Raw genomic sequence first — 15,562 nt, forward strand, 5'->3', positions numbered from 1 at the left:
GTCTCTAGGTGCACCTGTAATAGTTGCCCTCACTAATTCGAGCAAATCATTCTCTTCCCTAAACCTCTGAAAGTCGATGGGCCTATGAGTGTCAATCTTGAATGTTAACTCTCATCTACCGAGAGTGAGGAGGATTCTCAGACACTCTCCAGGATGTCCAGGAAAGAATCAAAATTGATTATCATGGACTGCAAAGGAAGAAGGAAAGAGGAGTGATTGACATTTGTCTTACATCTGCCATCTTTCATGGTATCAGGATGGGCTGAGTCATGCTGTTGGTGAATGATACAGAAATCTCAGTGACCGAGACAACATAAGTTTATTATCGGCTCACACCATGGTTCCACTGCAGGTCTGTAGATGGTTCCACTCACTGTCATTGTTCAGAGACCTTATGTGACAAACTATCCACCCTCTTTTCTTTTAATGCCTCTTATTTTTTATTAGTATTTATTTTTTATTAGCAAAGAAAAATAATTTGAACTAACTTATTTAGCCATTTGCATTTTCTGTGTTTTGTTCTTCCATGTTTTGATTGGTGCATAATAATTGTATATAATGGTGGGATTTGTTGTTAACAATTCATAGAACATATAACATAATTGGGCCAATATCATTCCCCAGTATTTCCCTTTTCCCTCTCCTCCTCCCTCCCTCCATCCCTTGACTCTATTACTCTCCCTTCAAATTTCATGAGATACCCCCCTCACTTTTCTTTTCCTTTTTCCTCTCTAGCTTCCACATATGAGAGAAAACATATGACCCTTGACCTCAGAAGAGTTTGGCTTATTTTGCTTAACCTGATGTTCTTGAGTTTCATCCATTTTTTTTCTACAAATGATATATCATTTTTCTTTATGATTGAATCAAACTCCACTGTGCATATACACCACATTTTCTTTAGCCATTCATCCATTGATGGGCACCTGGACTGGTTCCGTAGTTTGTCTATTGTGAACCATGCTACTATAAACATGGGCGTGCATGTACCACTATAGTAGGATGAGTTCCATTCTTTAGGATAAATCCTGAGGAGTGGTGTGGCTGGATCATGTGGTGGTTCCATGCCCCATCTTTTGAAGAACCTCCATACTGATTTCCATAGTGGTTGTACTAAGTTACAATCCTACCAAGAGAGAAGAAGTGTTCGTTTTTCTCCACATCCTCTCTCGCACTTATTTGTCTGTATTCCTGATGGCTGCCATTCTGACGGGTGTGAGATGAAATCTCAGGGTAGTTTTGATTTGCATTTCCCTAATTGCTAATGATGGTGAACATTTTTTCATATATTTGTTGACTATCTGTATTTCTTCTTTTGAAAAGCATCTGTTTATTTCAGTTGCCACCTATTCATTGGGTTAAAGTTTTGTTTTTTTTTTTTTTAGTTTTTATATATTCTAGATATTAATCCTCTGTCAGAAGAGTAGTTAGCAAAGTTTTTTTTCCCATTCTGGAGATTCTCTCTTCACATTCTTAATTGTATCCTTTGCTGTGCAGAAGCTTTTAAATTTGATGTCATTCCATTTATTAACTCTTGACATAATTTCCTGAGCTTTGGGGATCCTATTGAGAGAGTTGTTTCCTGTGCCTGTGTATTCGAGTATTGACCCTACGTTTTCTTCTAGGAGTTACATAATTTCTTATCTAATTCCTAGGTCTTTGATTTGTTTTGAGTTGATTTTCGTGCAGGGTGAGAAATAAGGGTCTAGTCTCATTGTCTACATGTAGATAAACAGTTTTTCCAGCTCCATTTGTTAAAAAGGACACTTTCTCCCATGTATGTTTTTGGCACCTTTGTCGAGGACCAGGTGACTATCTCTGTGTATTTGTCTCTGTGTCTTCTACTCTGTATCATTGATCTGTGTGTCTGTTTTTAGGCCAGCACCATGCAGTTTTTGTTACTATAGCTCTGTAGTATAATTTGAAGTCAGGTATTGTCTCTAGTGTTGCTTTTTTGACCAGTCACTATCTTAAGCAGGCTTTTATTGCCACACCAGTAGGGAAAAGAGCTCTAGGGAGATCCTCACATGGAGTTTAAATGTCACCCCATCTCATAACCTATGGGCCCAAACTAGCCACGTCCTCCCATCTGGCTCCAAGAAACAATGAAATGCCATCCCACCATATTTTCAGAACAGGAAGGGGAGGGGAGACCCAGAAACATTTGGTAAACAGCATACATACATAACCCTGTTCAACTTCTCTGGTCACCTCGTATTTGATACACTTTGTTCCCCACATGCAAAATGCACTCGGCTCTTTCCGAGGGGAGATACACAAAAGTCTCATCCAGTCATGGCATCAGGTTCAGAGTCCGGGATGTCAGTGTGCTGTGCGGAAGTTCCTAGGCATTGTCCAGATGTAGATCCCAGTGACAGCGGAATCATACAGATGTTCTGCAGCTCTTCCCGTCCGCTCCATCCTCAGCTCACACACTGCCATTTGGAACAGAGAGATAGGTCAGGCCCTGCAGACACTCCCATCTGGAAATGGACCATTGGAAGACTTACAAGTCACCAAGTCATGGGGGGAGTTCTCTTTACCCAGTTTGGACTTAAACTCTTGGGCTGAGCCATCCCTTTTCAGAAATCCTGATGGGCAGACATTAGAGGGCCCCTGCACTATCGATAAGGACATTTTCTTGATTAGATCCTGATCTGGCTCCTTGAGAGGGCTTCTCCAGTCCGTTCCCCACCACCCACCCCAGAGCCCTTCATTCCACTTTCTAGAAAGTCTTTTTCCACCGTACCCCATTGCTGTTGCTCCTTTAGCAACACCCTCTATTTTCTGCTCGCCAAAAGTTAAGAGTTTAGGGTTTCTTTTAAGTCTTGAATAGGACTGAGGGTATAGCTCTGTGATCGAATTCTTGTCTAACATACTCAAGGTCCTGGGTTTGATCCCTGGAATTGGGTTGCGGGGTGGAAATCTGAACAGTTAAGAATTTCATAGGTAAAGTCTGTGGTTTCCTTGACATTACATCTCTTAAAAGTCTCTGCTAGTGATAGTCTAATGCCAGCAGCCTCATAGTCCAACGGCCATCGCCTCAGCACTTCAGAAGCACGGCCCTGTCTCATCACTGTGGGAACTTTGAGCCCAGGCTTATGGCAGAGAACCACATCCTTGCATTTGTTTTTCCTAAGCCATTTTTTAAATGAAAGAATAAACTGGATGCCACATGAATCCATGCAGGGGATTCAGCAATAGAGAGGATGATCAGGCCCTGGAATTGCCTTTGCCCATGAAGCTAAAGTGGTTTTATTGCAAGAAGCATCTATCTTATCTCGGGCTGTTTGAGATTGAGAAGCAGTTGGGTCTTCCAATTCTGTGTTTTTGCACTTGTAGAATCTCCTTTTCCCTCTAGAAGGTAATAGAAACATTGGAGATGGAAACTGTGCCATTAGTCAGTGTCTCTGAGCAACTAAGATGACAGAGCCTGCCTGGGACCTGTGTTGAGCATTCAGCACCAATGAGCAATAAACCTTGTGTTCCAGGCCACCGGGAGCCTGCAGTTGTGTGAAGTGCAAACAATTGCCTGGCAAATTTATCTTCTGTGGGGACTTTTCAGCTTAGATGTTTCCTCCCTGGTGTAGCCTCATTTGAAAACAAAATAAAATGCTTCTTTCGTGCCAGTAGCAAATGATGCCTATGACAATGATATGTGTTTAACTGTTCCCAGAGAATGGGGAGCTCAGTCACCCAAGACTCTCTTCTAAGGCAGGATGGAGGGGAAGGCAGGATAGATACAGTCAGCTTCTAATGTGATACTGAAGTTGCTTTCCTAAGATTGAGGCGACACAGTATTGGGATCTCTCAAAAAAAATTCTTTTCTGTATTAATTTCAATGAAAAGAGATTATTTTAAACACTGATATTATGGGAAGCTAAAACAATGGATCGGTTGATTTAAAAATGACCGAACACTGATGTTGCACCTTTATTTCTGCCCATGTAGGAGAGGCAGAGACAGAAGTCTTCTTTGTCCAGCTGGATTCTTCCCGAGGGGAAATGCCCAGTAAAACAGACAGAGGATGCTCAGATCAAAATTTATTGATCGTGTGCCAAGCCCCATCTTCTGCTATATCCTCTCTTTGAATCCTTATAAGTCAATAGCATGGGTACCGTCACTGACTCCATTGGACAGGCAATAAAACTGAGCCCCAAATGTATTAAGAGGTCCTCAGTCATAAATTCCAATGAGTAAGTTGGAGAGTAGGGAGAGAAGGATGCCCCCCACTTTTTTATTTCTTGGAAACTTGGAGTCTGGTTGCAGCCACCACAGAGGCAGAGAGGGAATCTGCCTACCGGACACAGCTGTGTGTTGCTCTTGCTGTGACTTTGCTTCTGTCATCTGCATGTCCCATTTGCTCAAGATTCAAAGACCTGGACAGGAGGACCCCCTGAGTTCTTCACCCCCATCTCTGCCCTCTCGGGGCCTCCAGTTCATAAACATTTCCAGGGCTGTTCTGGGATAAGCAGCCCCATCTCAAGGTGCCCTTTCTGTCCACATCTTAGGTTACTGCTTCCTGCACCAGCAAAAGAAGAGACTCCTCGGCTATGTTCTTTCTCTCCTCCAAAATCTGTTCGCCTCTTATTCTGCTAGAGTCCCTTCATTTCCTCTCTTTTTAGTTGTGACTCTGCCCTCTTTGGATACAGTACGGTGATCTAAGCATGTCTTAGGGACGAAAATACAAAAGCGAGTGTATTCAATCTGTGGACCTTGATAGAAAACCCAGATGGACCATCTGTTCTCACACAGGAGCAACAGTGCATATTGTCTCCGTGCCCTTGGGTTCCCCGGGAATGAGCACTTACATCCGGGAACTGGAGGGAATGGAAAAAGAAACATCTGGAGATATTGCCACCCTGGGCTGCAGCTGGGTTTCCCCTGGACTGCCTAAAAATAAGCATCGCTCAACACCTCCAGGATTCATTTCTGTCAGAAACCCCCTGTTCTGATTTAGACAACAAATACCATTTTCTCCTACTCATTTTGACATCTCTCCTAGAAGAATTAGTACCTTGGGAGTATTGTATGCTAAAAGAATATTCACTCCCATCTTGCCTCTGAGATAATTTAACTGTTATCTGACAATAAAGAAAGAATATCCTGACGGAATCACATTTCCCTAAACCCCGGAGGCAGAGAGGGAATCTCAGTTCATTCAGCCTCACTGATACTATCTAAAGTGTAGCCCATTTGCACAATATGTTCATAAGCTTAGAGGACGCTTTTTGGAACAGAAAACTCTTCCAGAATAAAATTTCTGGGAACAAAGTAATTTCCAAAGAATAGATGTGTGACTGCTTAATTATCTTTTTATGGGAATGGAGTAGACTGTTACTTACATGTTTTTTTTTTACTTATATGTTTTTAATATTAAATTCTTTTCAAAGAACAATAAAAGGCAGTCAATAAATCAATTTCTTTGTGTGATAGTCCCACACTATTTTGTTTTAAAATAAAAACATTTAGTGAAAAGGATGATTTCAAATGAAAATCCAGAGCCAAAGGTTGGCACAGTATTGACCTTAACCTCAAACACCAGACAGACACTTGATCTGTGATTTACCTAGAATCTACAAGTGAGGGCAAAAACCTGTTTTATTTATTTATTTTTTTACTTCCTTAAAATTCTATTTATCTATCTAATTATTTATTTATTTGGGGGGGGGTTAATGTGCTGGGTGGGTTTATTTATTTTTTTTAATTGTTTTTACTTTTTAAATACATGGCAGTAGAATGCATCACAATTCTTATTACACCTATAGAGCACAGTTTTTCATATCTCTGTATATAAAGTATGTTCACACCAATTCGTGGCTTCATCCATGTACTTTGAATAATAATGTCCATCACATCCCACCATCATTGCTAACCCCCTTCCCCCTCCCTTCCCCTCCCACCCCTCTGCCCCATCTACAGTTCATCTATTCCTCCCCTGCTCCCTCTCCCTACCCCACTATGAGTCAGTCACCTTATATCAGAGAAAACATTCGTCATTTGTTTTTTTTTAAGCAAAACCTGTTTTAAAGCCTTGATCTCTTTTGGTCATTTCAAAACTCATTCAATAGCTTGTGCATGCTGACACCATTGCTCCTCGGGAACTGAAAGAAAAATATCCCTATTCAAAGGACCAGTATTTTCAGGCAGAAGCCATGTGGCATGGAAGGCAACTGAGTGTGTTTGGCCCCAGGTTGTTCACGGAGCATCCTTTCCCCCACTTACTAGTGCAGTGACTGTGTTTCCTGTGTCTTGGTTTCCCCATCTGCAGGATGAACACAGATGGAACTTTCTCTCGTGGAGTTGTGCTGGGCTTCATTCCGTTGTCTTACTTTAGCACGGCCTTCTTTAATGCTCTCTGCTTGGCACTGTCTTGAGATCTCTAACAGATTGCCTTGTTTAGTTTTGGTGACTCGGTGAGCTATGTTCCATTATCTATAATCCACCACAGGGAGGATGAATGACTAAACTGAGTAATACAACATGTTCCAGACAGTGCCCAGTGTCAGCTGTCACAGAGCAACAATCTCGTGTGCATCCCTCTGTCATGGCAGGTGCTTGACTGTGATGATTGGGGACCTCAGACAAGGCTGTGTAGTGCAGCATATAGCAGAGTGACCAAAGTACAGTAGATACTCAGTAAACCATAGTGAAATTGCAACTCATTAATGTTTCCTTTCCTTCATGACCCATGGGTCCTTTTCAAAACACAAAATGTTGATTAAAAAGAAAATATTGGGTCTTCGGTTGTAATCTGACCCCTTTTCCCACCCAGGCAACCTGGTTCGACTCCTCCACACTAAGCCTTTAGTGCAAAGAACCCCAACTTTCCTTTCCTTTCTGTTTTTTAAAATTGTTTATTTTTCATTTGTTCTTTTTAGTTATACATGACAGTAGAGTATACATTTGATATATTTATACAAGCATGGAGTACATCTTATTCTAATTTGGATCCCAGTCTTATATGATGTGGAACTGTGGTGTGTTCATATATGTACATAGGAAAGTTAAGTCAGATTCATTCCATTCTTTCCTATTCCTGTGCCCCCATCAATTCCCTGCATTCTCCTTTGTCTAATCTACTGAATTTCTATTCTTCCCTCCCCAACCCTTATTGTGTGTTAGCATCCACATATCAGGGAGAACATTTGACCTTTGTTTTGTGGGGATTGTCTTATTTCACTTTCTATAATAATCTGCAGATCAATCCATTTACCGGCAAATGTCATAAAGTCATTCTTTTTTATGGCTGAGTAATATTCAGTTGTGTATATATACCACAATTTCTTTATCCATTCACTTGTTGTAGGGCACCTAGTTTGGTTCCATAGTTTAGCTATTGTGAATTTAGGTACTATAAATTTTGATGTGTGCGTCACTGTAGTATGCTGATTTAAAGTCCTTTGGGTATATGTCAAGGAGTGGGATAACTGGGTCAAATGGTGATTCCATAGACCAAAAACCCTACATCTACTAGAAGAAAATATAGAACCAACACTCCACCATGTCAGCTTAGGAACTGACTTTCTCAACAAGACTCCTATAGCACAAGAAGTAAAATTGAGAATCAATAGGTGGGATGGTATCAAACTAAAAAGCTTCTCCAAGCAAAGGAAACAATCAAGAGCATGAAGAGAGGGCCTACAGAATGGGAGAGAAATCTTTGCCACCTGTACCTCAGATAGAGCATTAATCTCCAGGGTATATAAAGAACTCAAAAAACTTAACAGCAAAAACCCAAATAACTCAATCAATAAGTGGCCAAAGGAACCCAACAGAAACTTCACAGAAGAAATATGAATAGTCAATAAATACATGAAAAAAATGTTCAACATCTCTAGCAATTAGAGAAATGCAAATTAAAACTACACTGAGATTCCATCTCACTTCAGTCAGGACAGCAATTATCAAGAAAACGAGTAACAATAAATGTTGGCAAGGACGTGGGGGAAAGGTTACACTCATACATTTCTGGTGGGACTAAAAATCGGTGCAACCACTCTGGAAAACAGTGTGGAGATTCTTTCTGTTTTTTTCCTTGAGGATCCAAGGACTGAAGTCCAGCAGGACTCAACTTCCAGGTAGACCAAGGGGAAGTGCTGAAGCAGCCACTAGGGGGCGCATTATCAACAGGCCACAGAAAGCCAACAGGAGGGTTGGGAACAGTAGAGAAAACTTCAGTTCTGGAAAGAATGTGAACCTGGATGGGAAGATTCCCATTCTGTTCTTCCTTGGCTTGTCCTATGAACACATAGGACTTTTCCCAGCTTTACACACAAAGCTCTACCTTTTTTCCAAGGGGAAGTGATACAAAATAAGAGGTTAAAGATTCCTTGCCAATTAAATGGAATCCCAATATGGTACAGCCCAGAGACAGAGCCTGCCTTGCCATTGACTTTGTAACTCAGGTCAGACTGTATTTCTGAACTGTGCCCCCCGCCCCCCCGCCTAAACCCAGCACCAGTGGCTCCAGTGGGTGGAAGAGGGGCCAAAGTGTGGCCAGTCCATCCTGCCCTGGAAATGTAACTGATAAGCCCCACTGAGAAAGAGAGGAGAGAGACATTGGGAAGATTACTTTATGCCTATTATGATTTATCTATCAGCTCTAGGCATAGCTGAGACTTAATAAATAGCTACTAAATTCAGTTCTTTCCAAACACTTGTTCGAAGTCTCGCTCTTTTTTTCTTTCTCCTAACTAATTTTACCCTTCTGACAGCTTTTCCTGACTTGTTTTTTCTTCAGTTCATAATGAGACTTAAAGAATCCTAGGAGGAGGAAAAAAAAAATAAACAATAAAGCTCTTACCGAACTCCAGTAACCCAACCTGAAGTTTGAATTGCCCTTAAGCCTTTGTTGCTGAAAACCTGTCTCTCCGCTTCTGCATGGACAAGTTTCCAAGGCCGAGGATCATCACAGAGCCAAGCCCTGGAATTTCACCCCCTTTCCTCTCTCTCCCTGTCTAGGAGCCACCCTGAAGCTTGACTCTGGCAAGGGCTTTGTGTAATAAGATATTAACAAAAACAAACCTGCATATTTCACCATTCCACCCCCTCCACCCCACAAAAAAAAAAAAAAAAAAAAAACAAAACAGGAACCCCCTTCTCTTCCTCCTAGTGGTTATTTGAAATCTCAGTGGGGAGGGCATACGTTTTCAGAACCCACATTCTCGGGAGGGTTTGGGAAAGGCTCAGAACTTCTCAGAACATCCTGAATCATGGTTCATATTCTATCCAGGTCCCTACTTTATATTCACAACCTTTCTGGTAGAAATGGTTATTCCCATGTTATAGATGAGGAAACCCAGGCACAAGGCTGTGAAATCACTTATGTAAACTCACCCATAAGTAAATAACTAGGGTTGGGTATGAACAAAGAGTCTAGTGGTAAAGACCATCATTTGAAAACTAGACTTTGGCTCCCTGGTTTGGGGTTCTTGCCATTCCTCTTTAGGGATCGAGGAAGGAGAAAGTGGTTTGGATGAGACTTGTGGAAAATAGTAGTCACCGCACGATGAGGTCAGCGGTCTGAAAGCCTGAGGGGGTGGGATTGAGGAGGCGGGTTATGGGGAGCCCTGACAAGCAAACTACTGGTGTTGAAGACCAGATGTCAGCACAGGCCAGGAATGGGGCTTGTGGCTACGCTGTTCAGCCAGACTTCTTCCCCCTCCTGACCCTTCGCCTGGGGCATCATGGCAAAAAATCATAGTTCCACATGACCCGATCCTTTCCCTTCCAATAAACACAGCATCTATGAGGTTGTTTATGGATTCCTGAATTCGTTCCTTTGCCAACATGGCCCACGGTGCATCTATTTAGCTTACTCATCTCCAAACCTCCCCAGTGGCTTCTGGAGATTCCCTTTGGCTGCACCAGACACAGAGAGCTCTGGGTTCTTTGCAACATCTGGAGATGATCCCTCAATGTCAACAAATTCAGTCCACCAAGCTTCTGAAAATAGGCAGTAAGACATGTGTAGTCAGAGTTTGGGCAGACCTGGGCTCCATGCAGGTTCTACCGCTTTCTACCGATGTGGTTTGGGGACCACAATGAATTTCTCTGTACCCGCAGCTAAAAGTGGAATAGGAATTTCTTCCTTATGGGTGGTAGGGAAAATTTAAAAGATGTGAATTTTTGTGAACCTCAATATCTGTAAGTGATCGATAGCGGATGGTCACTTTGGAGGCCATGATGGAGCTGGGACTGCTGTTGTGCTTTGGAGATACAAAGCCAGATCTTGCTTTCAGAAGTGAATGGAGCAGGCCTTTGTCAGAAATTAGTGAAATTGCCAGGTAAGAACTACATCAGTTAGAAGAAAAAGTTGGCTACGATCTACATACTGTGGGGTCGGGCTCCAAATTCCTCAATAGGACACCCATAGCACAAGAGTTAATAACTAGAATCAACAAATGGGACTTACTCAAACTAAAAAGTTTTTTTTTTTTTCTCAGCAAAAGAAACAATAAGAGAGGTAAATAGGAAGCCTACATCCTGGAACAAATCTTTACTCCTCACACTTCAGATAGAGCCCTAATATCCAGAGTATACAAAGAACTCAAAAAATTAGACAATAAGATAACAAATAACCCAATCAACAAATGGGCCAAGGATCTGAACAGACACTTCTCAGAGAACATACAATCAATCAACAGGTACATGAAAAAATGCTCACCATCTCTAGCAGTCAGAGAAATGCAAATCAAAACCACCCTAAGATACCATCTCACTCCAGTAAGATTGGCAGCCATTATGAAGTCAAACAACAACAAGTGTTGGCGAGGATGTGGGGAAAAGGGTACACTAGTTCATTGTTGGTGGGACTGCAAATCGGTGCAGCCAATTTGGAAAGCAGTATGGAGATTTCTTGGAAAGGTGGGAATGGAACCACCATTTGACCCAGCTATTCCCCTTCTCGGTCTATTCCCTAAAGACCTAAAAAGAGCATGCTACAGGGACACTGCTACATCGATGTTCATAGCAGCACAATTCACAATAGCAAGTCTGTGGAACCAACCTAGATGCCTTTCAATAGACGAATGGATAAAAAATATGTGGCATTTATACACAATGGAGTATTACTCTGCATTAAAAAATGACAAAATCATAGAATTTGGAGGGAAATGGATGGCATTAGAGCAGATTATGCTAAGTGAAGCCAGCCAATCCCTAAAAAACAAACGCCAAATGTCTTCTTTGATATAAGGAGAGTAACTAAGAACAGAGTAGGGACGAAGAGCATGAGAAGAAGATTAACATTAAACAGGGATGAGAGGTGGGAGGGAAAGCGAGAGAGAAGGGAAATTGCATGGAAATGGAAGGAGACCCTCAGGGTTATACAAAATTACATACAAGAAGAAGTGAGGGGAAAGGGAAAAATAATACAAGGGGGAGAAATGAATTACAGTAGAGGGGGTAGAGAGAGAAGAGGGGAGGGGAGGGGAGGGGAGGGGGGATAGTAGAGGATAGGATAGACAGCAGAATACATCAGACACTAGAATGGCAATATGTAAATCAATGGAAGTGTAACTGATGTGATTCTGCAATCTGTATACGGGGTAAAAATGGGAGTTAATAACCCACTTGAATCAAAGTGTGAAATATGATATGTCAAGAACTATGTAATGTTTTGAACAACCAACAATAAAAAAAAGAAAAAAAAGAACTACATCAGTGATAGACAAGGTCAAGAGTTGATAGCAAGAAGAGAGAAATGAGCTCATCTGGGCAGAGGTGGAGTGAGATGACTTCCTAGCAGTGATGATCAAAGCTATGGATGGATGCCCAATTTTGGTTAATGTGCAGTTACAACTCAGAGGACCAAGAGTTTACCAAGGGATGGCAGCTGTTAGCTGCCTGGCCTCCTTGCTCTTGGCTTAATAGCAAAAGCCTTTCTGTTATAATTAAATGACAAAGAGGTGCCATGGATCCCGAAATAATCTGGCTCTAACTTAATAGCAACACACAATTAAACCCTGATTTCGAATCCAGGGGACTAGAGGAAATAAATCAAGTACCTACTGTGCACATGTGGAATTTGGCCAGTAGAAATTAATATTTTTGATCAAATAATATCGTTCAGTCAGAATTACACAAACTATCTTATGGAATTCTCCTATCAATCCTATAAGGGTCTAACTGTTCCTCTTTCACTAAGACTCAAATTATCTAAGTTGTGCAAGCAGTATTTTTCACGATTAAGCAACGGTAGGATCAGTTTTAAAACTCCCGTGACACGTCTGATTCCAAAGCTCATGGTCCTTCTGCAATCTCGCAAACATATGTTTACACATAACTGCTTCTTCTTTTTCCAGTAAGCACTGCATTTATGAAGTTACTTATGTTTTTTAAAAAATTTATGTTATTGTCTACATAGACCAAATTGTGAGTATATTTTGCATGTAAACGTGAAGGTACCCTTGAGGCACAAGATTCTTTCAACATACCTGTCATATATAGATTGCACTTGTGGCCCTGATAATTGACCTCTTTGTGGCTTCACTTTTTGCCATGTGACTTTGTAACTCCTCCCACTGGGAGGTAGAACTTATTTCCCTTCCTTTAAATCTGGACTGCTCTTGTGGTTTTCTTTGACCAATACAATACTGTGGAACGGCAGAGTGCTTGTACCTAGGCCTCCAGAAGTCATCTGAGCATCAGTTCTCCCTGGGATTCCTACCAGGTCTGGACTGGCCAGAGGGGAGCATGTGATAGACACATGGACAGAGAGGCTTCAGGCCACCCAGATCAAGCCATCCTAGATCAGACAGCTTCCATCTGACCAGTGAGTTAACTACACATACGTGGGAGTCAGCTGAGTTCTGCCCAGATCAGCAGAAGCAGCCAACCAACTAGTCGACTCATGAGAAATAAATAGATGTTTGTTGTTTTAAGCTACTAATTTTGAAGTGGATTTTAGTGCATCAATAGTTAACTGATAACAACAAAAACATAGTTTTATTTTTAATTAGAAGGCAATAAAGGCAAAACTTGCATTGTTTCAATTATTAGTCAGTACCCCAATTTGGACTCATTGTTCCCTAGACCTATTGGGCAACTATCTTCTTGGTATCCCCCTTTATCATTTTAGGAATCCCCTTTAGTTTGTTTTCTGAAACTCATGTCTTCCCCTTTCTTGGTAACTCCCTTGTTTTGGTGGAGTACATCCTTTGGCAGTCACATGTGAATGGGTGCATAGGCTTAGAGACTAGGCATATCTGAAATATCTTTGTTCTAGCCTTATTCTTAATTTGAGATTTTGATGATAGAATTCTAGCTTGGAGAAAGTTCCCTCAGAATTTTGAAGGTACTGTTTCCTGGCCTTTCACCTTCCAATGTGGTAGCTGAGAAGTACGATTCTATTTTGATTCTCAGTCCTCTATGTGTTGCCTATATTTCCTTTCTAGAAACTTACAGGATCATCTCTTTGCCCCAAGTGTTATGAATTTTTAAGATAATGTGGCTTAGCATGGGTCTGTTTTCCTCCATTAAGTACTCCCTTGCCCTTCGTCAAGATATTCATGTTCTTAAGTTCTGGGAAATTTTCTTGATTTATTTCTTGGATGATTTCTTCCTCTCCATTTTGTGTTTTCTCTTTCTACATTTCCTATTATTACATGTTGATCTTGTGGCCTGGGTCTCACTTCATTGTCAGATATAGTTAACTCCATTTTTTTTTTGGGGGGGGGAGTTACCAGGGATTGAACTCAGGGACACTCAGCCACTGAGTCACATCCCCAGCCCTATTTTGTATTTTATTTAGAGACAGAGTCTCACTGAGTTGTTTAACTCCTCACTGTTGCTGAGGCTGGCTTTGAACTGGAGATCTGCCTGCCTCAGCCCTCCCGAGCCTCTAGGATTATAGGCATGTGCCACCATGCCCGGTGATAACCCCACTCTTGGTATCAATTTAATTTTAGTCAGCTTTCCATGACTGGGATAATATGCCTGGGAAAATAAAGGGAAGAAAGATTTAGTTTTGCTCATCGTTTCGGAGGTTTAAGTCCTTGGTCACTTGGACCTATCACTTTGTGACCATTGAAAACAGAACACGATGGTGTGGAGTGCACCGTGGTGCAGGGGGTGGGACATTGCTTCTCGCTTCGTGGTGGCTGGAAAGCAGAGAGAGATAAAGATAGAGGAAAGAAGGGTCCCAGGACAAAATATGTCCTCCAAAGACAGGGACTCAGTGACCTTCTTCCTCCAACTAGTGTCTACCTCCTAAAATTTCCACCATCTTCCCGTAGCCTATTAAACTGTGAATCCCTCAATGGATTAATGGATTGATGAGGTCAGAACCCCCATGACCCAGTCCCCTCCTGAAGGCCCTACCTCTGATCACTGCGGCATTGGAGACCAAGTATACAACACACGTGCTTTGGGGAGGCATTGCAGGTCCAAATCATAAAACCCTGACTCAACCAGGGACTATTTTTAGACCAGAATAAACTTCTGGTCTTCTGCTGGGATTGAGATAGAACAGTTCTTAGCTGCATGGAGTGGGGAAGGGGGTCTGCAGTTCTGACTGCTTCCTAAATAGACTTTAAGCCTCTCCAGCTAATCCCCACCTTCCCCACCACTTTCAGAGTAGTTAATGCTGCCAATTCCTGAACTTTTGGGGATTCTGCTGCATGAATCTGTTTCTTAACTTTCCGCACTGCTGACTTAGGGGTTAGCTCTTCCAGATTTGTTCAGTCAGTTACCAATTGACTATTATTTTCTAGCTTCAATTTTTTTTGTTGGTTCTAATTAGTTGTACATGACAGTGGAAATGACATGTGGAAATGACATGCTGTCATGTCACACATGACAGCACTTATACATTGCTGGTGGAACTGCAAATTGGTGCAACCACTATGGAAAGCAGTATGGAGATTCCTCAGAAAACATGGAATGGAACTACCGTTTGACCCAGCTATCCCACTCCTCGGTTTATGCCCAAAGGACTTAAAATCAGTATACTACAGTGATGCAGACACATCAATGTTTATAGCAGCTCAACTCACAATAGCTAAACTATGGGACCAACTAAGGGCCCTTCAACAGATGAATAGATAAAGAAAATATATACACAATGGAATATTACTCGGCCTTAAATAAGAATGAAATTATGGCATTTGCAGGTAAATGGATGGAGCTGGAGAATATCATGCTAATGAAATAAGCCAATCCTCAAAACCAAAGGCTGAATGTTTTCTCTGATCTAGTTTCAAATTTTTATTGCTATCATCTCTTCTTCCAATCTCTGATTTGCTTTATCCTTTAGTCAATATCTCTTCATTGTCTTTATTTAGAGGCCTACTTAAGGGCTTGGAGGTGAAAGGAATACTCAGTGGCACAGAGGACAGGTTCACCTTCCTCTCTTCAGCGGGGAGTCCAAGAATAGCTATTAGCTTTTAAAGAATGAACACGTCACAGAATCTCACTTAGTTTGAAAAATGTAGGGTACACACCTCCTATGAAAAAAATCAAACTTTCTTCAATAAAAGACTCTTGAGTGTTGGAAACCATGTAGTTTTTCCATTTAGAAAAAACACAAGATGAGTGTGAGGCTTCAACCACCTCAGAA

The sequence above is a fragment of the Urocitellus parryii genome, chromosome 4 (assembly GCF_045843805.1).
Source record: "Urocitellus parryii isolate mUroPar1 chromosome 4, mUroPar1.hap1, whole genome shotgun sequence".
In the NCBI taxonomy this organism is placed as follows: Eukaryota; Metazoa; Chordata; class Mammalia; order Rodentia; family Sciuridae; genus Urocitellus; species Urocitellus parryii.